The 26,206-nt window shown below is 37.2% G+C and overlaps 1 protein-coding gene across 1 annotated transcript in view; it reads left to right on the top strand.

Moving 5' to 3' along the window:
• Nucleotides 1-26,206, top strand: part of TMTC2 (transmembrane O-mannosyltransferase targeting cadherins 2) — a 339,285-nt gene that overhangs the window by 310,322 nt on the left and 2,757 nt on the right. The gene's annotated exons all lie outside the window — the stretch shown is intronic.

A 26,206-nucleotide genomic window follows, 5' to 3' on the forward strand; every position in this document is an offset into this window, starting at 1 on the left:
CCTGCTGAAAATACAGTGTCAAATTGAAATTTCTCTGTATTAGCAAAAAGAGGTTGTGTCAAAATGTGGAATGGTCATGCATGTGGTGTGTCCCTTATAGGAAAGAGTAAACTGTGAGTTGATACTTCAGATAAATAAAACTGTGTGTTGTGTAGTGGCTCTCAACTGTAAGCTAAACAAAGTAGAGTATTTCAAAAAGTGGAGAATATTCAAAAAGGATGTCAAAGTATTCTTATAGAGTCCATGTGTTTTCATTTCTTTATGTTGCTTATCTGTATGAGGAAGTGCCTTCATAAAGTTTATGGCAAACATGAAATATGAAAAAATGCATGTATTTTAATTAAAATTATTGCAGCAAAGTACACTCACATTTTTTTAAAGAATTATTTATTTTATTTATTTCCATTTGTTATTGTTATTTATTTTTCTTTATTTGACAAGAGAGAGAGAAAGGGAAAGTGAGAAAGCAAGCCACCAGGTCCAGGACTTGAACCATGGTTGGCCATGTGGGAATCCAGTGCCCTTATCCACCACACCACCTGCTGGCCCCTACACTCACATTTTAATTCCATTTCCACAACGTTTTTGAAGTCCCTTTTTATTACGACTTTCTCTCGAGTTTGAAAATATTTTGAGAATAAGATCCATTTTCCTTTTAACACTCCCTTTCAATTGGAAAGGTGACATACTTAGGTTACAGCTCTGTAATTATTGACCAGCTGTTCGAGTGTATGCCACCTTTGAATGATTTGAAACCAGCTCTTAAAATTGTCAGAATTTCAATGGCCCCAGTAATTACTTCTGTTAGTACAACAGAGCACAGAGATTCTCTTCCCTACATTATTTCCCCTGATAGAGAATAAAGTTCCCCTTTGAAATGCTGTTGAGCTTTCAAGAGAGAATAAGAAGCAGGGTTATTCTGAGGATGGAGTCCATTGGCAGCCCTTCTGTCTGGCTAGTAAATCATGCACCTACATCTATAACTTGTAACTTTATTTCTTCCTATTTTTTTTAGAGAGAGGGATTTTTGCTATAGGGTACATGAACTCACTGGAGAGACAGAAAGCGAGAAATCACCCCTCAGGGAGGATGGCCACAGCACAATCCCTTCTCCTCTATTCTCTCAAGATTTGGGGCATACACCCACATGTGCCTAGTATGAATTTCAAGCTGCCAGGTCTGGAACTTGACTACATGAGTCCAGCAATGTAACCATTACATTGGTCTGCTGGTCCTGAACCTGTAACTTTCAATATTGAATCAAGATCCCTAATGGGCATTGTGGTGGTTTTAGGTTGGTAGCACTGGCTAGCTATTTCCAAAGACAGACACAAACACTCTCTGTAGGAAAGCACTCCTACTTAGGCTTGCTGGATTCCCCAGAGTAAGATCCAACAATCAAAGAATGTAAAGAGGTTGCAAGACGATAAATAAGTATCCACCGTGTAACAGACTCAGTAAAATAAACACACAAAAAAACCCCAAAACATTTAGACCTCCAAAAACTGTAGATAGGCAAATTGTTAGAAACAGAGTATAGAGTAGCTTTGTATGAAATTCTGAGAAATGGATATTAGAATGATCATGGAAAGGAATGTACTATTGAAATAAAAACTTAATGGCTAGATTGAACAGCTGAGTAGTCACAAAGGAGAATATCATAAAAGATATGTATGAGCAAATTACCTAGGATGCCACACTGAAAAGGAAGATCAGGTATGTGAAAGAGAAATTAAGAAAACTGAGGGACACAGTGAGAAGATGTAATATCTATGCAGAACCTTAATGTATGGAATAGAGTAGTGAATATCCCAGAAATCTCTAGGGTGGTTAAAAAAATATATAACACCATTTGTTCAAAATTGAATAAATAGAGATCTATACCTTTGCCTACAACGATGGTATTACAGGATACTGGAAACAAAGTAATAGATAATGAGCTGAAAAGAAAGGAAAACTTACCTATAAAGTCATGCAAATCCCGCCCCCCAACAAGAGCACATTAAACCAAGAACAATGAAAGACACGAGAGAATGGAATAATCGCTTTCAAGTATTAAACAATTTCTCTAATCTCAAAGCATTTAGGATTACCTTTCAAAAATGATGACAAGATAAAGACGTTTTAATCATCCAAAACTGAAAAATATTGCCACCAGCAGCCTTTTACTGAGGAAATCTGTAAAGTATGTACTCTGGGAGGGAATGAACATAATTCCAGGGGAATAATGTAAGATATAGGAAGAAACAATGAGCAATTGAAATAGGAAAAATTTACAAATCTAGATAAACGTTGTATAATCTTATGACCAGTAAGCTATTTCGTATGGTTAACGTTAGGACAAAGGATACGATAGATATCTTTCCAAAAACACGGCGTTCATGTGCCTTCCCCTGAGCCTGACTTCAGACTTACCCTGAAGTCAAGTCACATGCCTTTCCCTGAGCATATGAAGCTCCCTTTCAACCCATGACAGCAGGAGAGCCAGAAGGAGTATGATCTTAACAACAGGATATTTGTAAAATACATATTTATAATATCTACCTAATTCCATAAAATATGATAGCATATATGTAAGTAAATATGTACAGTAACAATTGTAAATTTTTTGCCTGTGAACACATCATAATTCCAAAGTTAATCATTGCCAATAATTTGTATCTATTGGGTTGTCTGAGAACGCATGATGCATTTTGGCACAGAAAAATGTGTTACAACTTTTCCGACAGCCTAATATTTACTTCTTTCCCTGTCCTATTCTTATGTATCGCCCTGAGAGATAACCACTGTTTGAATTGCCACACTAAATATTAAAGTTTATTCTTTAATTGAAAAGTAATACCATAAATTACTGTGGTTCTTTAAATTTATTTAATTTACAAATGTATTTTTTCATTTATTCTGTTGAATGGACACCAAGTAAAAATATGGTCAGTATTGTTTTTAGCTCACCACTGAAGTACAGGAATAATTAATATTATAAAACATGAACTACAAGGCCACCACAATAATTCAATACTAACATTAAGAAATGTGTTCACCGAGCTCAGCAGATGGAGTAATGGTTACATTGGTGAACTCCTAGGTAGTTGATGGTTTTTTGAATCCCAGACTCGGTGGCTTCAAACTCAAGCCAGGCAGGTGTGCGTGCACACCCAAAATTCTGAAAGAGAATAGAGGAGAAGAGATTGTGGTGTGGCCATCCCTCCTGGGGTGGGGGTAGGGGGGGTGATTTCTCACTTTCTGTCCTTTCTGTCACTCCAGCAAGCACATGCACCCTACCCCAAAAATTCTCTCTCTCAAAAAAAAGAAAGAAAGAAATGTGTTCATTGGGGCCAGTAGATGGCATGGTGGTTAAGATGCTGGCCTCCCACGTGATTGATCCCGTGAGTCAAGTCTGGGACTCAGCAGCTTGCAAGTCACACTGAATGTGTGTGCATGATCAAAATCTAGAGAGGAGAATGGAGGAGAAGGAATTGCATAGCCATCCTTCCTATGGGGTGATTTCTTTCTTTTCCTCTCTCTCTATATCTCTGTCTCTCTTCTCTGCAGTGAGCACATGTGCCCCATGGGGGGGAGGGAGAATAAGAAAGAATAAAAAGAAATGCATTCATCAGTTATTAGAAAGATTTAAGAACATGCTGTCAGTGCTATGTTCACTTTCTTGTTGAAGGCTCCTGAAGCATTCATAATAGCTATTTCAGTGCTTAAAATTAGATGTTAACAAGGGGACATTATTTCTAAAAAAATGACTTTATCTAAAGCCCATGATTGCTAGTACTTGCTAATGAAATCATATCATTTTCTTCCTTGGTCCCATCGAGACTACTCTGTCAGTTCATTATTCCTGTTCATGTAAGTCACCCAGAAGGCCTGATTCTCTCAGAGCATCCCTCTTGTTCGAAGACTACTCTGTCAGTTCATTATTCCTGTTCACGTAAGTCACCCAGAAGACCTGATTCTCTCAGAGCATCCCCCTTGTTCGGGAATCTAATGCCCATAAGACTCTTTGTATCCTTCTGTTGCCTACATTGCTCATGACTTTTCAGTTCCTGAAATATTTACTAACTTCTGTCTCCCAGAGAAAGCCCAAGAGAGCCTGATAGTCTGGTTACCTGTGTCTCTTCTGCTACACCTCATGATCTTATTTCTAACATTCCACTCCATGACTGCCATTTTTACCTGTGCTCCCACACGCAACACCTACAATCCATGGAATTCACAAGTTTTTCAATGTTCTTGCCTTAGTATGCTTCAAGTCCCTTCTTACTTAGGTTAAACTCCAAGGTAAATCATTGTCATTGCTCCCTTCCATGTAACTTTCACCACTTCATGCTTTCTTCCCCCTTATACTGATTTGGCCAAATCCACACCTAGTTAATTCCATCCCTGCTTATCCTATATCTGCATCATGAAACCAAATATGATCAGAGAAAAGCACAACAGTCTTTAAACGTAATGTGATTAATCCCAAGTGAGTCCTCTAAGCAGGGTGGTGATCATAGTACTTAGTTTTAGTCTAATGCCTCTCAAAATTTTTCTAGATAACAATTCATACCTTACTCTCAGACTTATAATTTCCAGTATCTCTTCCTCCATTATCATTCAGCTGACAGTCTTGCTTATCTTGTACTGAGAGTACAGAATGATCAAAGAGAATGTCCATGGGCTTCCATCACCACACATAACCAACTATTAACAATTATGATTTTAAATACTGCCTTTCTCCCTGTTAGGGTGGGGAAATTGTTCATGCTTCTGATTCAAACAAACCTCTTCGTTTATTCATTAGATGCCTGTGATCATGACTACCAAAGGACATTTCACTATAATTACTCTTCTAGTTTGCTGATTTCTCTTGTATACCTTCTTTAAACCCTTTTACTGTTTCATTTTTTAAATGGCAGCATGTATCACAATATAAAAGACTATGTATTTCACTTTAAAAATATGTTTATTATCTGTGTCTTTACCTATTGAATAGAAGTTCCATGAGATGTGGGATTTTTACTGTTTTGTATAGTGCTAGATCCCCTATGCTATAATAGATGCTCAATAATTAGATGCTGCATGAATGAATTAGTGAGTGAACAAGCAGATTACATTTAAAAAGGGAGAAAAAGAAATAGGCTATAATAAGTGAAACAAACTCAAATTTATTTTAAAAATTATAATCAGAGAACTGCAGGAGAGATACTATTTTAATTCATCTTATGAAAGTCTTCTTCAGTGACTTTCTTATTACAATGTTCATCTTATTTAATTGTTACAATTTTTCTTTTCTCTTCTCCCTAAATCCTATTTCTATAGTAAGATACCTCAGCGTATCAGTCCCCTGTTTCTCAGAGGGCCGCACTTTCTGTCCTCCCATGGGCAGGTTTCGGAATTGAATAGACCTATGCCCTAGCCACATGCACCCCTGCCTCTCTGCTGGAGTAGGCTGCTGTAAGAAATCATCTTCACTTAGCATCCATGACTTAACTTCTAAGACTATTACCTGTGTAATTACCCTTTAATTCTTACTTCTCTTGGATGAAACAAAGAAGTTAACCAAGTCCTTAAACTTCTGTCTTTGACTGAAGTAAATAAAAATGTCAAATTATAGGCATTAGAGCATAGCTTAATTTCTATGAGCCATTTCAGTATCCTGAAATTGGATTTAATTATTATAAGCAATAGGCATTAAACATTTATGAGACAAATGGCCTACAATTTAATTAGATAGTTAAGCCACACCAGACACAGTTCCTCCTGCTAGGCACATGTGTATGCATGTGTGCGTGCCCAAGATCCTGAGAGGAGAATGGAGGAGAAGGAATTGCATAGCCATCCTTCCTATGGGGTGATTTCTTTCTTTTCCTCTCTCTCTATATCTCTGTCTCTCTTCTCTGCAGTGAGCACATGTGCCCCATGGGGGGGAGGGAGAATAAGAAAGAATAAAAAGAAATGCATTCATCAGTTATTAGAAAGATTTAAGAACATGCTGTCAGTGCTATGTTCACTTTCTTGTTGAAGGCTCCTGAAGCATTCATAATAGCTATTTCAGTGCTTAAAATTAGATGTTAACAAGGGGACATTATTTCTAAAAAAATGACTTTATCTAAAGCCCATGATTGCTAGTACTTGCTAATGAAATCATATCATTTTCTTCCTTGGTCCCATCGAGACTACTCTGTCAGTTCATTATTCCTGTTCATGTAAGTCACCCAGAAGGCCTGATTCTCTCAGAGCATCCCTCTTGTTCGAGAATCTAATGCCCATAAGACTCTTTGTATCCTTCTGTTGCCTACATTGCTCATCACTTTTCAGTTCCTGAAATATTTACTAACTTCTGTCTCCCAGAGAAAGCCCAAGAGAGCCTGATAGTCTGGTTACCTGTATCTCTTCTACTACACCTCATGATCTTATTTCTAACATTCCACTCCATGACTGCCATTTTTACCTGTGCTCCCACACGCAACACCTACAATCCATGGAATTCACAAGTTTTTCAATGTTCTTGCCTTAGTATGCTTCAAGTCCCTTCTTACTTAGGTTAAACTCCAAGGTAAATCATTGTCATTGCTCCCTTCCATGTAACTTTCACCACTTCATGCTTTCTTCCCCCTTATACTGATTTGGCCAAATCCACACCTAGTTAATTCCATCCCTGCCTATCCTATATCTGCATCATGAAACCAAATATGATCAGAGAAAAGCACAACAGTCTTTAAACGTAATGATGATCAGAGAAAAGCACAACAGTCTTTAAACTTTTTATGATTAATCCCAAGTGAGTCCTCTAAGCAGGGTGGTGATCATAGTACTTAGTTTTAGTCTAATGCCTCTCAAAATTTTTCTAGATAACAATTCATACCTTACTCTCAGACTTATAATTTCCAGTATCTCTTCCTCCATTATCATTCAGCTGACAGTCTTGCTTATCTTGTACTGAGAGTACAGAATGATCAAAGAGAATGTCCATGGGCTTCCATCACCACACATAACCAACTATTAACAATTATGATTTTAAATACTGCCTTTCTCCCTGTTAGGGTGGGGAAATTGTTCATGCTTCTGATTCAAACAAACCTCTTCGTTTATTCATTAGATGCCTGTGATCATGACTACCAAAGGACATTTCACTATAACTACTCTTCTAGTTTGCTGATTTCTCTTGTATACCTTCTTTAAACCCTTTTACTGTTTCATTTTTTAAATGGCAGCATGTATCACAATATAAAAGACTATGTATTTCACTTTAAAAATATGTTTATTATCTGTGTCTTTACCTATTGAATAGAAGTTCCATGAGATGTGGGATTTTTACTGTTTTGTATAGTGCTAGATCCCCTATGCTATAATAGATGCTCAATAATTAGATGCTGCATGAATGAATTAGTGAGTGAACAAGCAGATTACATTTAAAAAGGGAGAAAAAGAAATAGGCTATAATAAGTGAAACAAACTCAAATTTATTTTAAAAATTATAATCAGAGAACTGCAGGAGAGATACTATTTTAATTCATCTTATGAAAGTCTTCTTCAGTGACTTTCTTATTACAATGTTCATCTTATTTAATTGTTACAATTTTTCTTTTCTCTTCTCCCTAAATCCTATTTCTATAGTAAGATACCTCAGCGTATCAGTCCCCTGTTTCTCAGAGGGCCGCACTTTCTGTCCTCCCATGGGCAGGTTTCGGAATTGAATAGACCTATGCCCTAGCCACATGCACCCCTGCCTCTCTGCTGGAGTAGGCTGCTGTAAGAAATCATCTTCACTTAGCATCCATGACTTAACTTCTAAGACTATTACCTGTGTAATTACCCTTTAATTCTTACTTCTCTTGGATGAAACAAAGAAGTTAACCAAGTCCTTAAACTTCTGTCTTTGACTGAAGTAAATAAAAATGTCAAATTATAGGCATTAGAGCATAGCTTAATTTCTATGAGCCATTTCAGTATCCTGAAATTGGATTTAATTATTATAAGCAATAGGCATTAAACATTTATGAGACAAATGGCCTACAATTTAATTAGATAGTTAGTGAAGTATTCATAAGGTACTTTGTTTTAAGAATAACTGATATGTAATAGCAGGAAAGGATCTTGCCTGTGGCTTTTTACATAAAGGAACTGAAAAGATGAGCCTTCTGCTTGTCAGAAAGTGTTTTTTATTTTGCTTGCTCAAACATGAATCAGGTAGAAGTGATAACATGCCCAAATTTTAGTGTAGTGAAATATCAGATCACCATTTCAAGGCTCTTATATTGCCAATAGGAAATTGTGTTTTTTAGTAGATGAAAATGTTTTACTTTGTCATTTTTAAGCATATAGGCATTTATCATAGAGTCATTATGATTCCCTAATACTGAATATTGAAGATGAATGTAAAAGAAATGAGAGTTGTCATGTGAAAATTCATCATCAGGTCTGAAATACTTTACTTTGTTCAACTTCCTTTTCAAGTCTTATATTGGTTGTTATTTTGTGAGTGTGGATGAATAAGTACTCAATAAATACATTTGAGTTTTCAGTTGCTTGCACTCTGGGGCTGTGTGATTGCGTTATTGATCGCTGGTTCTTGGCTTGCTAGCTTCCTTTTTTTTATTAATAGGGTGGACCAAGAAAAAAGGCACAAAGGTGAGGATGTAGAGTTTTAAAAATAGGGTTATTCAAAGAAAGATAAGGCATAGATTAGGTAAAAAGCAATACAAATTCTGTGTTTTATTAACACTTGAGAGGCTATTACTCAGAAAAAGTCATCAAGCTAGTCTTTAAAAAATCTTCCTGTAGATATAAAAATGTACTGACCATACACACTTTAGCTTAAAAGATGACTTATGCAGGCTGTGACAATTTCAGATCCGAATTCTTCAGAAATAACAGTACAATGTGCTGTAGAGTAGAGAGATCTCGAAGGTGATTTGTGAGCTTACACTATGTGATTGGCAGTTTTGCCCTTAAGCTTCCCTTGATTTGACACATACCTGAGCCACATTTATTTATTTTTACGTTTTCAGCAGGTGAGACACCTTGCCAAGTGTGAAGGCTTAGAGTATAGCATGGTTTTACCTTGATTACTGTGTCCTGAGGGAAAAGTTTTCTGAAATGATTGCATCATTATTTTTCCAAGGCATGTATCAACAAAGTCTTGGCCCTATATCAGTGCAAATAGAATACCGTGCATCAGGCAGTGTGTTTACATTCTAACACGCTAGTTTCTGGAAAGATTGGTAGCTTCAGAAAGAACCACTTTGCTCCTGCCCATTACATTTGATATGGTCATCCTAACTCTGAGTATTTGAAATACTTTCCATTTGCAATGTGAATGAAGCTGTGGCCAACCTGCTCAGTAAAACGTGTTTCATCATAGTCATTCTACAGGGCAACAATTGCTGCCTTCTAATGTCATGTAGAAATGTGATTGCTTTGAATGAAATTGTCACCTCTGCATTAATCTACTTGTTCACACCATAGTCCCCATCTGCTTGGTGACGGAAAAAAAAAATGTCTTACCCAGCCACTCTGGACTGAGTCTTTGTGTACCCTCAGAATTCATTTGTTGGAACTATAAATCCTCATATGATGATATTCAGAGGTGGGGCCTTTGGAAGGTACTAAAGGTTAAGTTAGGTCAGAAGAGTAGGACCCTCATGAAGGAAGTAAAACCCTAGGAAAATAGGAGGACAGACAGAGTCTTTCTCTGCATGTGATCATCAAGGACAGCCATGGAAGGACATAACCAGAAAGAGGACCCTCACCAAGAATCTGCTAGCATACTGATCTTGAACTTCTAGACTCCTCAAGTACTGTGAGAAATGGAGTTGTTTCAGCTACCCAGCCTATGATAACCTGTGGTAGCAACCAGATTGACTGAGAATGTGTAGACTAAGCCTACATTTCATTTTAATCTTCTCTTGTGAAGATTCTGACATACTCATTAATTTTTTAAAAATTGTATATTTTCAGTAAGTCATATTTAAGAATAAGTCTGTCATTTCTACCATATACAAACAAGTATCTGTCACTTGACTTCCATCCGATCAGACCTATTTATTGGCAAACATAAAAGTCAATTAGAGAAATTATGTACATAGGCTAATAAAAATTCTGAATTTGATTTGATTGTCATGTCATCTGTTGAGTCTTTGTTTTAGTATATATTTGATTATGTCAATATAATGTGTCTGTAACTCCTGATGTTTTATTTTTCTATAAAACTAGATCATCAATTTGCATAGCAAGAAGGCAAGGAAGAACATGAGTCTGTGTTTCTATCTTCCATGACAGTTCAGTTCTTAAGTATTATATGTATAAACCCCAATTTCCAAAATATCTCTGAAACACAGTTTAAAAGCAACATGATTATTCCAGTGACATGTCATAACTCCTTGGAGAAAGCCATTTAATCACATATATTGAAACTCACACTCTCACATACACATTTGGCTGGCCTGTATAGCTGGAAATCCTACTGTGTAACATGATTATAACTGAGAAAGTATGCACGTATTTCTCTTTCTCGTGCTAAAAAAGAAATGAATAGAAGTGTAGAGTGAATTAGAAATGAATAAAGTGTAGAGTGAATTAAGTTCTTTAAGTTATATTTGGAGTAGAAATTTTAAAAAATTGCCTCAAAGAAAAGAAGATGCTATAGGGTTTGGTAGCAGCTCTTTAGAGGAGTAAAGCAAACAGTTCCTGGTGTTTTGGAGGTATCAATGATGCTTGCCTGTTGTGTATATTTTTTTCTAAATTTTCAGTTTTTTCTACTCTTCATGCCCTCTGAGTCATCGTATGTTTTCTCATTTATGTCAAATTCCTATTGAGTAGTTTTATTCCAAATGACAAGCTATGAGGTTGTTGCAAATCAAGATTTTATACAGATTGTATTTTATAAGATCTAGGAGTAAAACAATTATGTCTTGAGATCTAGATTATCTATTTGGATCAGTTTTGGAAAAAAGTGTTGCTTTTAAGGACCTCAGGAAACCCAGCTTTGAAATAAGGTGATCTTCAGTGAAGGATGATTCCTGAGGTCATATTCTTAATTTAGTAGATATACTTTAATGTGTTAGAAATAAACCACCTTTGAAATTATTTGTGTTACAATCACTGTTTGCTATCCCCTAAACCACAGCTGTTTGCTTTTACTTTTTGTTTGTTTATAGGTTTTTGCTATAGGATGCTTGTGCTCCCCAAAGAGAAATAGAAGGAAATCACCCCCCGCAGGGGGGCACGGCCACACTGATCCCTTCTCTATAGGAAAGTGAGAAATCACCCCCCACAGGGGGGCACGGACACACTGATCCCTTCTCCACTCTCCTCTCAAGATTGAGCATGTACACACATGCGCCCGGCCTGAGTTTCAAGTCCTTGTGTCCAGGACTTGACATAGTCAGCCGTGAGGAAGTCCAGCACCTTTAACACTGTGTCACCTACTGGCCCCAGTTGTTGGCATTTTAATGGCCATAGACACTAATGACATTCCACATTGTGACTATCATACCCATTATAAAAGTTACATGAACATGCTTGTAACACCCACTGGGATTGGGCAGAATAAGAGGGAAGAGTTGAGCCCAGAGAGTAAAATGTGTCATTGACAAGTCGAAACTGCTCCTTTAATACAGTGTTGTGTCTTATTTGTCCCCTGTATCTGTTTTGCTTTATTCAAAGCTATTTCTTCTTTTAAGATAGATTTTTGCTATAGGGCATATCTGCTTACTGCAAAGACAGAGAAACAGAAAGTGAGAAATTACTCCCTGGGTGAATGACTATGCAGCAGTCTTTTCTCCTCCATTCTCCTCTCAGGATTTTGGCGCACACATTCTCATATCCAGCATAAGTTTTAAGCAGCCATGTCCAGGACTCGAACTGTGATTGACTCTGTAGGAGTCCAACAGTGTAACCATTATGCATCTGCTGCTCCCGATTTAAAGGTATTTTAAAAAACACGAGTACTGTGCTAAAATTAAGACTGAAAATGAATCATTTCTATTATCTGTCAGAATTTGCTTTGCCATTGATATATTTCCTATGTGGTTTTCCCTTGTCATATCTACAATTTGGTAAATCTTTTTACAGAAATGCTTTATTCAAAATATGAATGTAGTCAAAATACTACTACAAAAACTATAATTTCTGAATTATGTGCATTACATTGCTCGGAAATCCTTGTTTGTCTCAGTGTTTTGTGAAGATATTTTGGATTTCTGTATTACTATTGCTTTTTATAATAAGAATTTGTTTCCATTTTGTTAAGCGTCGTGGATATCACTATTGACAGCTTAATTCCAAACTAATTAAAATTCAGACTTTTCTGTGTTAGGGTTGTCCTCCACTCTTGGCTCTGCTCTGGGCAGTCTGCTAAGAATTATTTAAAAGGTAACAAATGAATCATTTTCAAGATTTTTATTTCTTTTGCCATAGGTATGTACACTCACCAGAGAGACAGAGAAAGGAAAAATGAGAAATCACCCCCCACCCCCTCCGCAGGAGAATGGCCATGCCACAATCCCTTCTTCTCCACAGTCACCTCTGGATTTTGGCCATTCATAAACACACGCTCATATCAAACCACCAAGTCTGGAATTCAGACAGCAGTCAACCATGTTGCAGTCTAGCACCTAAACCTCCATACCACCTGCTGGCCCCATAACAAATAGATTATAATGCATCCTACCAATTTCAAAAGTCTGTGTACCATTTTCATTCTGGAACTGGACAAAACTCAAAGCAATCTGATAATTCATCTTGTCTAATAGCCTCATATCCGTAAGAAGATAATCTCCCTTCTCCCCCACAGCTCAGTCTTAGTATTTCACTTTCTGACATGTCTAATTCTTGTTTGGAAGAGAAGAATTTGTATTCCCACACTGTTTATAAATTCCTTAAAAACAGTAAGTTCCTCATAAATATAACCCTCTAGGGAACCAGCAGTTGGCGTAATGGCTATGTCGCTGGACTCCCACGTAGTCGACTGCGGTTCGTGTCCCAGACCTGGTGGCTTAAAACTCACGCCGGGCGCGTGTGCCTGCGTGCCCAAGATCCCGAGAGGAGAATGGAGGAGAAGGGATTGCGGCGTGACCATCCCCCCTGGGGGGTGATTTCTCGCTTTCTGTCTCTATGTCTCTCTCTGTCTGTCTGGCAAGCACACGCGCCCTACAGTGAAAAATCTCTCCCCCCAAAAAAATTAAAAAATAAATATAACCCTCTATATTGCTCACATCAATGCATGGATAACAGTGTCACCTACATATTAAATGTGAGAGACAGAAACAGTACAGTCTACTGTATTATTTACAGTATGCTTCCTTAGCAGCTTGTGATGAAGGCCACACATGCACTTAAAGTTACTGAAAGCCACGTACAGACTAAAAAAGTCATATCATCTTTGTTCACTGTGTATCCAGTGTCTGGCAGATAGCTTGTCACATAGTAGGCACTTGATAAATTTTTTTGAGAGGTTTTTACTATAGGGCACGTATACTCGCGAGAGAGATTGGCTATGCACAGTCCCTTCTCCTTCATTCTCCTCTCGGGATCTTGGGCATGCAAATGTGTGAGTTTAAGCCACCCGTGGTTGACCACATGGGAGTCCAGCGACATAGCTATTATGCCAACTGCTGGTCCCAACACTCAATAAATATTAAAGTGCGTTCAGCATGGTATAGAATTTACCTCCTAGGTTAGTTCTTTCTGCTAAACTGTAAAAAAATGTCTTCTTTTAGCAAGCATTCACTGAGTTTCTTTTATTTGCCAGAGCTTGGTACTAGCAATATAAAGACAATTAAGATAGACTTAGTCCTTCTCACCCTCCAGCAAAGGAGACAGACACTTATAACAAGTAGATGTAATTCATTGTGGTAAGTGTTGCAATTAATGTATGTGGACAGTTCTATGGGAACAGAGAAAAATAAATTATGAATAAATGGTTGTTAAGCTTTCTAAAAAATGAGCAGAAGTTTATGAATGGAAGAATGGAAGACAGACTTTGTCAGAGGAGCAGCCTATGATAACAAATGAAATCTTAAAACAGTCCATGGCCAAAACAAAAGTTTCACATGATCCAAGTAGAGTGTACATTGAGAGATTATTTTGGAAGCCACGTTGTAAAGGGCTTCTTACTACTGGACTAAAGAGCCTAGGATCTTTTCTACTGCCACAGGTTGGAACCTCTAACACACAAACGGTGTTTTAGAAAGATCAGTGGTTAGGTGGGAGACAGATTGGACTGAGGAATAAGCTGAAGGCGGGGAGGAGCATAAGAGGCTGATGGAGTTTAGAGAATGGGAAGAAATGGGGGCCAGTTGGTGACATGGTGGTTAAGGCAGCTGGGTCTCATATGGCCAGTAGCAGTTTGATTCCTGAACTTTGTGACTTGAGAAACACACTAGGTGTGTGTGCATGCATGCCCAAAATTCCAAAAGAATGAAGGAGAAGAAATTGTAGCATATTGCAACATGGCAGTCTCCCAAGGGGTGTGCTTTCTCACTCTCCCCCACCTCAGTCTCTCTCCACTCAGTGCCCAGTGTACATGCCCTAGAGCGAAACTGAATATATATATATATACACACACACACACGTATATGTGTATATACACATACACATACTTACACAGTGCCTGTAGAGATGGAGAATAATAAAGAGGTAAAATATGAAAAATATGGTTCACCTAAAATTGTTTTTTTAAATGCCAGAGAGTGTGTGTACTCATCAGAGAGAGACAGAGGCAGGGAGAGAGAACCCCTCAACAGGTCACAGTCATGCCACAATTCCTTCTCTTCTTAATTCTCCATTCTGTTGGGATTTGGGGAGCACACACATGTGCCAGTATATTTTTCAGGCTGCCAGGGCTAAGATTCCAACTGTGGTCAGCTATGTGGTTTCTGACTCCCTTAACCACTAAGGGAAGGGACTGGTCTGCCTTCAGTTATTTTCTTATCATCTTAAAAAAAGAAAAAATGAGAAGAAAGCTCAGAGTTAGGGAATCGGGATAAAGAGAGGAAGGCTGCATAGAAAGTCTCTTCAGTATGCTACTTGCTAGGGGCTGCCGTCCTGCTTCCGTATACAGTAGTCCAAGATTCCCCCTGGTTACTATGAGACACCCATATCAATTGATCTTACCGCTGGCAGCCTCTCACTGCTACTGAAAATGATCCCCCATGAAATCAAGGATCCTCCATTTTGTGTTGAGTATATATATTTCTATTTAGAAACTATGCTTATCTGGTCTCAGTCTAGTGGAACATCAGAGCAGGCAGTCAATTGAGGGATGTATATTTTAAAGAATAATTTTATTTAAATTTATTATTTAATATTTTTTTAATTTGACCAGAGAGGGACAGAGAAAGTGACAAAGCAAGCCTCCAAGTCCAGGACTTGAACTGAGGTTGACCACGTGAGAGTCCAGTGGCCCTAACCAGCATGCCACCTGCTGGCTTCAGGGATGTACTTTTTTAAAATTTCATGATATTTGATACATATACAACTGATGTGTTTGTTAGCTGCAGAATGTTCTTTTAAATTATTCAATTTTATTCTCATTCATTTTAATTTGCTATAGGACATATGCACTCACCAGAGAGACAGAAAGAGAGATGGGTGAGGGTGGGGGGAGTGAGAAAGCAAGCCACTAGGTCTAGAACTTGAAATATAGTAGGCCATGTGGGAGTCTAGCACCCTAACCACCATACCACCTACTGGTCCCTAGAATGGTTTTTAAGACACACATACAGTATACAATAATCATATCAAGGACATACCCATATTCATCTTCTTCAGCATGAAACTTACATTATGTTATGTACATTTGTTAATAGTTCTTCTAGTTTTTTTTTAAAACCTGTATTGTCCTTGTTTTTTCACTCAGCTATGACATACTATCCCACAGCCTCTTCCTCTAATTTACATGTATTCTTGTGTTGACTCTAAGTTCTTTATGAACTCCTTCCCTCCCCTCAGCATCTTGTGATAACTACCATTGATGTCTATTCCTGTGCTTTTGAGTCCTTCATTGTCCATCTTGCAGGGTAGAGATAACAGTATATGTTAAGGGAAGACATAAGGTATTTGTTTATTGTAGTCTGGCTTTTTTCACTTAGCATTATTATCTTTTGGGTTCTTCTACTTAGTGTCAAATAACAGGATTTGGTTGTTCTTCATGGCTAAGGAGTAGTCCTTTGTGTATATACCATTTTTTCTCAGTCAGATGTTGAGCACTCAGGTTGATTCCATGATGTGGGTATTGTGAATATTGCTGCGGTAAATGTGGATGTGCAAATGTCTCTGTCACTGAATGATTTTTCTGTCTTTAGATATATATACTTAATAATAGGATTATGCATAATTCAATTTTTAGAATTTTGAGGAACCTCCATATTGTTTTCCACAGGGCCTGTACCAATTTATATTCTCAACAGCAGTGTACAAAAGGTTCCTTTTTGATTCTCTTTTCTCTATGACCTAAATAGCACTTGTTATTTTCTGGCATGTGTGCTTTCTTGATGATAATAACCATTCTGACTAGGGCTAGGTAATAGGTCGATGTGGTTTTGATTTACATTTCCCTTATGATTAGAAAATTGAACATTATTCATTTTTTTTAGCCATTTATATGTCTGTCATTGAGAGTTATCTCTTCAGGTCAATTGAAAGGCCTGTTTAGAGGTAGTGGAGCCTTTGTGTTCTAACCTTTCAAGTATTAACACATAGGTGAAAACTCTAAAAAAGTTATTCTGTTGGAACGTTAAGAACAGAGAAGTCACTGAACAGAAAATAGGAAAAAGATAAAAACACTATTAACTTCTCTAGTTATCGAGGAAAGGAAGTGAAGCACAGTTCAGGAAAATTAAAAATTAGACAATACCAAGTGTTACTAAGGATATGGAATAAAGGAACCCTAGTTCATGCTGGTGCTAATGAATTTTGATGCAACCACTTTGAAAGGCAATTTGGTAATATTAGCAATATTAAAGATTCCTTGTTACCCAGAAATTTCACTTCTAGAAACTCTCCCAAGAGTATGTCTAGAGATATGAAATACTGGTAGTAGCCATCTTTTAAAATCTGTATTCCATTATTAAGAGAATGATGGTTAAAGTGGAAATATTGGTCTATTATTTTTATCTTCATCTTTGCTGGAACTGCTCTTGACTATTGATTGCCCTTCATGAAAGGGAAGGAATGACCGCAGAGGCAAATTGGATACCAAGAATCCACATGCTGCATTCATTTCCAACTACTTTGGAATGGCACCATCTCTGATAAGCTTCCTTTCTTCTTTTCTCTTGGCCCCACTTAAGTCCTCTATTCAGAGAAGGTAATCATTCAGTGGAATTCATATGGAAGAACTAGATTTTACACATATTGAGATGGATAAATCTGAAAAAAAAAAATAAATCTGAAGCAAAAAATTAAAATTCCAGATGGGTGCCTGATAGGGTGGCATCCATGATGGAAGATGACAAATCTATAAAATCAAAACTTATAACATTTATATTTGGTATGGCTACCCAAAGAAAAAAATGTAAAACATACACCAGAATGACAAATAATTTCAGGATAGTGATTTTCTTGGGGGAATGGGTGGTCAGGGATAGGATAGTAGGATTGTGGGAGATATTTGGGGGCTTCAATTATATTTTTTATTTTTTGAGAGATTTTTGCTATAGGAGATGTACATTCCACCATAGAGATGAAGAAAGACAGAGAGAAATCACTCCTCCCCCTTTGAGGATGACATGCTGCAATCCCTTCTCCTCCATTCTCTCTTAGGATTTTCGGCATGAGTCCACCCTCAGTTGACATGAGTTTCAAGCTGCTGGGTCTGGTACACGAACTGTGGTCAGCCATGTGGGAGTTCAGTGCTTTGACCACCTTGCCACCTCTGACCACCAACTGTATTTTTGAAGCTTTGTTAGGCAAGTATACAGTGTTCATTGTATTCTCTGACTTTTTTTTTTAATAACTAAAATATAATGAAAAACCTCTGCTTGTGGCTTTACTCATATGTTTATTCACTAAATCTGTCATCCATTAATCTGTTCAGCTACTTCCTCATTTAATTTTTTTTCTTGTTTGTGAAAATTATTTAAGTGTTCCAAGAAAAGCTATTAGGGATAAAAACCAAGTTGGAAGAAAGAAATGGGTAGGATATAATTAGAAGGCAGATGTAGAAATTTTTGGTTGAGGTTACAAAGATTAACAATTGGATATGAGTTACATATATGGGGAATGATGAAACCAAAGATACTTTATTCAGATTTCCAGCTTGGCATCAGATGATTAAGCTTGCCAGTAGCCAAATGAGAAGGAGTGATACTGGGCCTGAAGGAATTAAAGTGTTTAACACTGTCTCAGTCCCTGATAAATTTTTCCTGTAAGCCTACTGGTTATCTTAAAAAAACTTTAATTAAGTAATTATTTGTTAAATACCTGACATGTGTAAGGCACAAATAAATATGAAGACATTTTAGACTTAGCTATAAGTGCTTTTTTACATTAATATGTTTCTTAAAATGTTTCTGCCATCAGTTTGGAAGCATGATGGTATAGTCACTGCTCCAGTAAATTCAAATGGATAAGCAATTTCAACTCTGTACAGTTGAATGGCAGTATGCAGCCTTCATTAATTTATTTAGTAACTATTTTAAAAAGATAGAGAACTATTAAAATCTTCGGACTGTACAGACTCATTTAAGTTTGCAAATTATATTTGGGGGAAAGGTGAAGATGGTTATCTAGAAAACATTCCCTAAATGCTTAGTTTATTCATTGAGTAATAAGTAAAGCTAACTTCAGCAATTCTTTATTAAAGATGATTTGGTTCATAAACAGTAAATATACCACCTTATGGATAATTTCAGCAACACATGAGGAAATCCTGTGAATGGAAATAAATGTACTTGTTAAAATAGAAATATTCGTCTATCAGTTCTGTCTTCATCTTTACTATAAAGGTCTTCTCTTGCCTGTTGATTGTCCTTCATGAAAGAGATGGAAGGAGACCAGCAGTTGGCATAATGGCTCTGTCGCTGGACTCCCATGTAGTCAACTGCGGTTTGAGTCCTGGACCCGGTGGCTTAAACTCACGCCAGGCACGCCTGCCCAAGATCCCAAGAGGAGAAAGGAGGAGAAGGGATAGTGGCATGGCCATGCCCCCTGGGGCATAAATTCTCACTTTCTATCTCTCTGCTTCTGTCTTTCTGGTGAGCGCACACGCCCTATAGCAAAAAACTCTCAAAAAAAATTTAAAAAAGAGAGAGAGAGAGAGAAGTGGACACAGAGACAAATGGGATAGAGAGAGCCCTCCTGCTACATTCAGGAAGGAGACCAGCAGTTGGCATAATGGCTCTGTCGCTGGACTCCCATGTAGTCAACTGCGGTTTGAGTCCTGGACCCGGTGGCTTAAACTCACGCCAGGCACGCCTGCCCAAGATCCCAAGAGGAGAAAGGAGGAGAAGGGATAGTGGCATGGCCATGCCCCCTGGGGCATAAATTCTCGCTTTCTATCTCTCTGTTTCTGTCTTTCTGTTGAGCGCACACGCCCTATAGCAAAAAACTCTCAAAAAAAAATTAAAAAGAGAGAGAGAGAGAGAGAAGTGGACACAGAGACAAATGGGATAGAGAGAGCCCTCCTGCTACATTCATTCATTTCCAATCACTGCAGGATGGCACCATCTCTGTGAAGCTCCCTTTTTCCCTTCTCGGGTCCCCACTCAAGTCTTCTGTTCAGAGTTTACATTTTACTCTCATTTCTAATAGAAACATTAATTCGGTCTTCAATGCCCATATGGTTTCACTGTTCCTTCTTCATAGGTTTCTTTCCAAATCTATATGACTAGCTAAGGCCATAAAAAATTACTTTGTGTTCCAATCTTGTGTGTTCACAATACCCTTGAACTCACTGCATTATTGGGGAGATTCACAGGCCATAGACTAGAATCAGACCTCTATAAACTTACTTTTGCTCTATCTAACTCAAGTTTACATCCATTATTTTAATTTTCTGTACTTTCAATTTTGGAGAAATAAGTTAAAGACCATAGCAAAATAATATTAAAAGCAGGATTCCCTAGGAACTTGAAAAAGATGTCATTTTCTGCCTTAGTATGGCTGCCAGTCAGTCCCTTTGATGCAAAGCATTTACTGTCTTCAAGGAGCATAAAAAGTCTGGTTATCCTTTCTAGTCCATGCAGTAGGAGGTGGTGTCATTTGTTCTACCAAGCAAGCTGCTCCACATAACTGGGCCGCAAGCTGCTGACTGCCTTGGCTAACATGCTGAATACTTCTCAGCTGTGTTTAATAAAAGTGTATGCGAGAGAAGCCATCAGCGGTTGTGACTGGGTTTCTCTTCCCTAGCCCTTGAGTCACAGCTGGCAAAGAGCAATAACACCAGTATATAATCAGACAGTCACCTGGACTTCTTGCATTTCAGTCCTACGTCTGTTCAGAAATTGCTTCATGCTTTTGTTTGGTTATCAAACTTTCCATAGCTTCTCCTTCTAATAGTATTTAAACATTTACAGCTTCTGATAATAAAATTTCATGTGAACATTTACTAACTTAATTGCATGACTGAGAAAATAATTTTGTAAGAGTTTAGGGGAGGGAGAGACATTTGATCTGGCATGCTTGTTTTACATGTTACAACCGCTTATAGGTTTTTTATACAAAAGCTGTAAAATGATACAATCTGTGATGTGAAAGTGGCCTTTAGGACAGGGTTTCTCAAGTTTTAATGGGCATACAAAGCACCTGGGGATCTTGTTAAAATGCCGATTGATTCCATAGGTGAGGCTTGAAATTCTGCATTTCTGTCAAGCTCCCAGGTAATACAGATGGTACTTCCTGAACCACAGTTTATGTAACTAGGCTAGAAGACCTGAAGGTGTTCAATCCAGTGGGCATTCATTCAGGTACCCTACCCATTGATACGGAGGGAAGACATGCCAGTCTTTGAAGAGAGAAAACAGCCATGCAAGCAAAAGTAAAATCAGATAAAGAACTGATAGCCAGAATATACAGGGAACTCAAATAGCTTACCTGGAAAAAAAAATCATCAAGTTAAAAGATGGGAAAATGAGCTGAGCAAACAACTCTCCAAGGAAGACATACGAACAGTCAAAAAGCATATGAAAAAATGCTCAACATCCCTCATAATTAAAGGAGATGCAAAACCACAGTGAGATACCATCTAGCCCCAGTCACAGTGGTTAAGATGAAACAAGTAAAGAATGATACGTGCTGGCAAAGCTGTTGTGAAAAGTTCAAAAGGGAACTCTCCTGCCCTGTTAGTGGGAATGTAAATTAGTACAGCCACTCTTGAGAACAATATGGAGCTTCTACAAAACTTATAAATAAAATGACCGTACTATCCAGCAATTCCACTCCTGCGTACCTTCCCAAAGGATTGGAATACACTTTGTTGGAAAAGTATTTGCACACCTGTGTTTATTGCAGCGTTATTCACAATTGCTAAAACATGGAATCAGCATCAGTGTCTCAGAGCAGAAGAATGGATTGAAAAAGTGTGACACATATATACTATGGAATATCACTCTGCCATGAAAAACAAGGACACTTGATTGAAAGGAGACAAATGTGGATGATCCACTGTTAAGCAAAGCAAGGCAGACTATGAAAGAGAAGCATTTTTTGTCCTTATTTAACATATAGTGAATATTTGCACTGTATGACAGAACTGAAAGGTTGAGAGGTGCAAAGGCATGGAGAGCAACTGTAGACAGTAGAGACAGTGTGGGAGGAGGGTGGACAGCGCAGGGGAGAGCAGGGGAGGAAATCAGGGGGAAAAATACGAAAAGCATGTAACAAACCAAAACTGGAAAATTATCTGTTGATAAAGTGGATATTAATATCTTGGACTAGACTAATGTACAGTGTGTTCATGCTGGGAAAGTCCATTTTTTTGTATGCTGTAAAGATGTACAGTGATTGAATGTAAAAAATAATAAGAAAATTAAAGGATGAAAAGAAAAAATCTATACCCAACCTACAAATTTTCAAAAAACATGAGATGATTTATGTCTAAATAACTGTGGACACTTTCAAAACAGTTACCTAAGGTGATCATTCTTGTTCCTTATGTCACATTTTAGCATACTGGTATGTAAATTTCATCAGTTTGTATTCATTTACATAAAAAATTATAGTGGTGGTTTACATATTACATAATGTTCATTTTTAGATTACCTTAAATAAATAACTTCTATTCTATTAAAATAGACATTTTATATTCAAACTAAAATGTCATCCCTGAACCTGAAATGTATAGCTGCCTAAAAATACTGAAGGGCGTTCTTCAATATGCATATTTTTAGTTTACACATATCTTTAATGTTTAAGAAAAGCAGTTAATAAGTACATGTGAACTTTCTTGAGATGTTATCCAGTCACTTCAAATATCACCTTAACGATGATCTTTGTTTAATGAGTCACATGTTAGTGTAGCTGATTCAAAATTCAAGCTATTGCAAAAATAATACTAATAAATTAATATTCAGAACTCATCAGACCAGATATAGCTTTCTAAGTGTATGTTCTTAGAATAATATTACAATTCAAAAGTTTTTTCATCATTTGATGCAGGTAGATAATGTTAGAGTGTCTCAAGGACAGAATAACCTCAAGCTATGATTCTGTAATAATAGTAAATCCTATTTACGAGGCTCCATGTACTGCAGCACACATCTTCCTACCCGTCTCTTACATATTTAAACTTTAAAAATCTAGAAAGTTAATAAAGATAGAACCAGTTCAAAAATCCTCAGCCTTTTTAGGCCACGATATAGCATGGAGGTTAAGGCACTGGGTCTCATATGACCGACTGTGCCGGTCCCAAACCCAGCAGCTTTGTAGTGTGGCCATCCTCCTGGGAGGGGATGATTTTACACTCTCTTTCTGGTAAGAAAATATGTCTTATAGGAAAAAGACTACAAAAAATAATAATCCTCAGCGTTTGGACTTGGTGGTTGTTTAGCATATTTACAAAAAGATTCTACTTTGTGTTTCTGAAATACTAAGGAGAAAAAGAGAAGAGGAAAAATACAATAGTGTTTGTATAAGAAAGTCTTTAGAAAGTTTATAGAAAATGCATATTATGAAAAATATGCATGGACTTGGAAATGTTTTATCTTAAAATAAACTCATACTTTGATTCCATTTTTCTATGGACTGTTTGAAGTTCCCTCATTCTTGGATAATCTCTACAGCAACTCTGAAGGAAGTACTAGTGGCATCGCCTTTATAGAAGAAACCGAGTTCCTGAGCCCTGACCCAACTTGTTTGAGTGCACAGAACTCTGTGGTGGAGCTGGTATTTGAAAACCTAGGCAGTCTGACTCTGTAACCTCTGAGTGTTTTCAATAATTCCTCTGAACTGCCGTTGTTAAGTACAGACAATATAGGTACAGACACTTGGGTAATAAAGGGATTGAAGAAATACCGACTATCCCACAGAGCCATCTGGTTTCTCTCAGCCCATCATTGGGTCTCTTCTATTTCTGGTTAGTAAGGAATGGTCTCCTGCAGTGGCTCTCCCTCCTTGTTTCCTTTCTTCCCACTCAGGATGGCAGGAAGTCTGTACATTTTATCTACTTAGCATCTCTAGTAATTCAAGCTGTGAACACACACTTCACCGTCAGTTTAGTAACTGTTTATTGATAGTTGTGCTAAGCACTCTGAGGGGACATAATTTAGAAATGTGACTGGGCATCAAGGAATTCAAGATGATAATGGTGTGATAACCAAGTTCTTCTAGGAAGACAGAGTAGGTGGTGGTATTTTCAGTTTCCAATGTGGAGCTTTTCACTGCACATATAATTTGTAGCTGTGTTTATTTGGATTGGTGTTTAAAATTAGAAATTGGCCATCTGTATTTTTCTCCATAAGTATGGAGTCATCCTGACTAGAAAGTTTTTGAAGGTCAGGAATAGCTTATATTTGCAAAATTATTTTTTTCAAAACAGAAAAGGAATGTGGAAAAATTTGAAAATAGTGTCCACTAGTTGAAAACTTAAGATAATTTATTGTGCATCCAAAGACATAATATGTAGTGACTGAAATCAAAATTTTACAGGTTGCAAGGCAACATAAAAATAACAAATATGTGGGACCTGCAATTGGCATAATGGCTATGTTGCTGGACTCTTATGTAGTTGACCGCAGTTCAAGCCCTGCACCCAGTGGCTTAAACTCACTCCCGACATGTGTGCATGCGTGCCCAAGATCCTGGGAGGAGAATGGACGAGAAGGGATGCCACAATCCCAACTGGGGGGTGATTTTTCACTTTCTATCTCTCTGTCTCTCTCTGTCTTTCTGGCGAGCATGTGCGCTCTATAGCAATAAACTCTCCAAAATTAAAAAAAAAAAAATAACAAACATGAATGTGCTAGACCTCAAGCAAAATGAGATGAGGAAAAGTGACCTTGACAATTATAAAGTATCTGTCTTATACCTGTACAGTACTACATGTGATTTTGTGTGTGTGTGTGTGTGTCTTTCTAACAACATGCAAATGTTGTTATGAAACAATAATGTTTCATTATTTCACAATCAAAAGAACTGGGGGCACATTTATGTTAGGGAACTTCACCAAGCTCATTGTCAGTGATTGAGCAAGAACTCAGACCCAGAACTCTTCAAATCCAATTCTGATCATTTGTTCCTCAGTTGGTTTATTTTCAGCTAATATACCCTCTCGCATAGTTCTGTTTATTTGCCCAGAAATAATTGTTTTTACAGTAAATAGTGGAATCACATGAATTCAGCTAAAAATTTATGCATCGTGAAGATACTAAGTCATAAAAATTATTGTGAATTATTTTAGACTTCAGCACAAAGTTGAAAGACATTTAATAATTGACACTATGAAATGATAGCATAGTCGTAGCATAAACACTCTTAATTTTATCTGATACTTGAAATACACATTTATGTAATTGCCAAGATATTAGCTGCTATCTAGAATGTTCCAGAGACTAGACAAGAGCAGAACAGCTTTTATTTGTAGATAACAAGCGAAATATTTTATTTTCCTTTGGGGAGGACTTTGTTGTTGTTGACTAATGTCTGAGAATTTTGGCATGGGAGTATTTTATATTAAACTAGTACTGTATAATTCATGACTTCTAAAAACTTTTTTAACAATAGTTTTATTTTTATAATAATCATACCTTATTGCAAATTACCTTTTAAGAAGGTATATAAAATTTTTCTTATAGAAGTTTTATTTCTCTATGCTATATTTTTTCTATTTTAATATTTTTTTATTTTGCTATATTTATAGTAAGAATTCACTATTAGAAGTTTAAAAATGTTGCCTTTAAAAAAATAAAGACTTGGAGCCAGCAGGTGTGATGTGGTTAAGGGCACTGGACTCCCACATGGTTGACCGTCATCGATTCCTGGACCTGGTGGCTTGCTTTCTCACTTTCTCTCTTTCTGTCCCTCTCTGGTCAAATTAAGATAAATAAAGTTAAGAAAAATAATTCTTTAAAAAAAATAAGGACTTGTTAGGTCATCTCCATGGTTTGATGATTAAGGCAGCCACATACCATTTGGTATACAGTGTGGCTTCAGAAACACACCAGGTGTGTGTGTGTGTGCGCGTGCCCAAAATCCTGTGGGGAGAGAGATGGAAGAGAAGGGATTGTGGCTTGATCATTCCTCATGGTGGGTGGTTTCTCCCTCTCCCTGTCTTCTCTGTCTGGCAAGTACATATACCCTCTAGCAAAAAATAAATAAATACTCGTTTTGTTAAACTACTTTGGTTAAGTTTCAAAGCACTTTAGTAGTTACATTTCACTTTTTTCAGGGTACTTATTGTAAAAATGTCAGTAAAATTTTGTAGGTTTTTTAGTTCTTTTTTTCCCCCTAAAAATGCCTAGAATATTGCTAAGAAAAAGCAAAGCAAAGAGTGGACTTTTGTCAACCTTGCCTACTTAATTTTTTATTTTGTCTCATTGAAGTTATTTCCATCTGAAATTGTACCACTTTTGACATTTTTCTCAAAAAATATAATCTGGTTAGGTTACTAGGTCTTCGTATATTACTTATGATGTGTCATTAAAAAAAAAATGCTGTTTTTCTCGTTGTCCTGTTTAAAACACCAAATACACAGCAGCTGTTTTGAACATTTTTTCTTCCTTGTTATCTTTGTCTATTTGTATAAATTGCTAAATTGCTTCCTTAAAATGCCTCTAGA

The sequence above is a fragment of the Tupaia chinensis genome, unplaced genomic scaffold, assembly GCF_000334495.1.
Source record: "Tupaia chinensis unplaced genomic scaffold, TupChi_1.0 Scaffold000148_1, whole genome shotgun sequence".
In the NCBI taxonomy this organism is placed as follows: domain Eukaryota; kingdom Metazoa; phylum Chordata; class Mammalia; order Scandentia; family Tupaiidae; genus Tupaia; species Tupaia belangeri.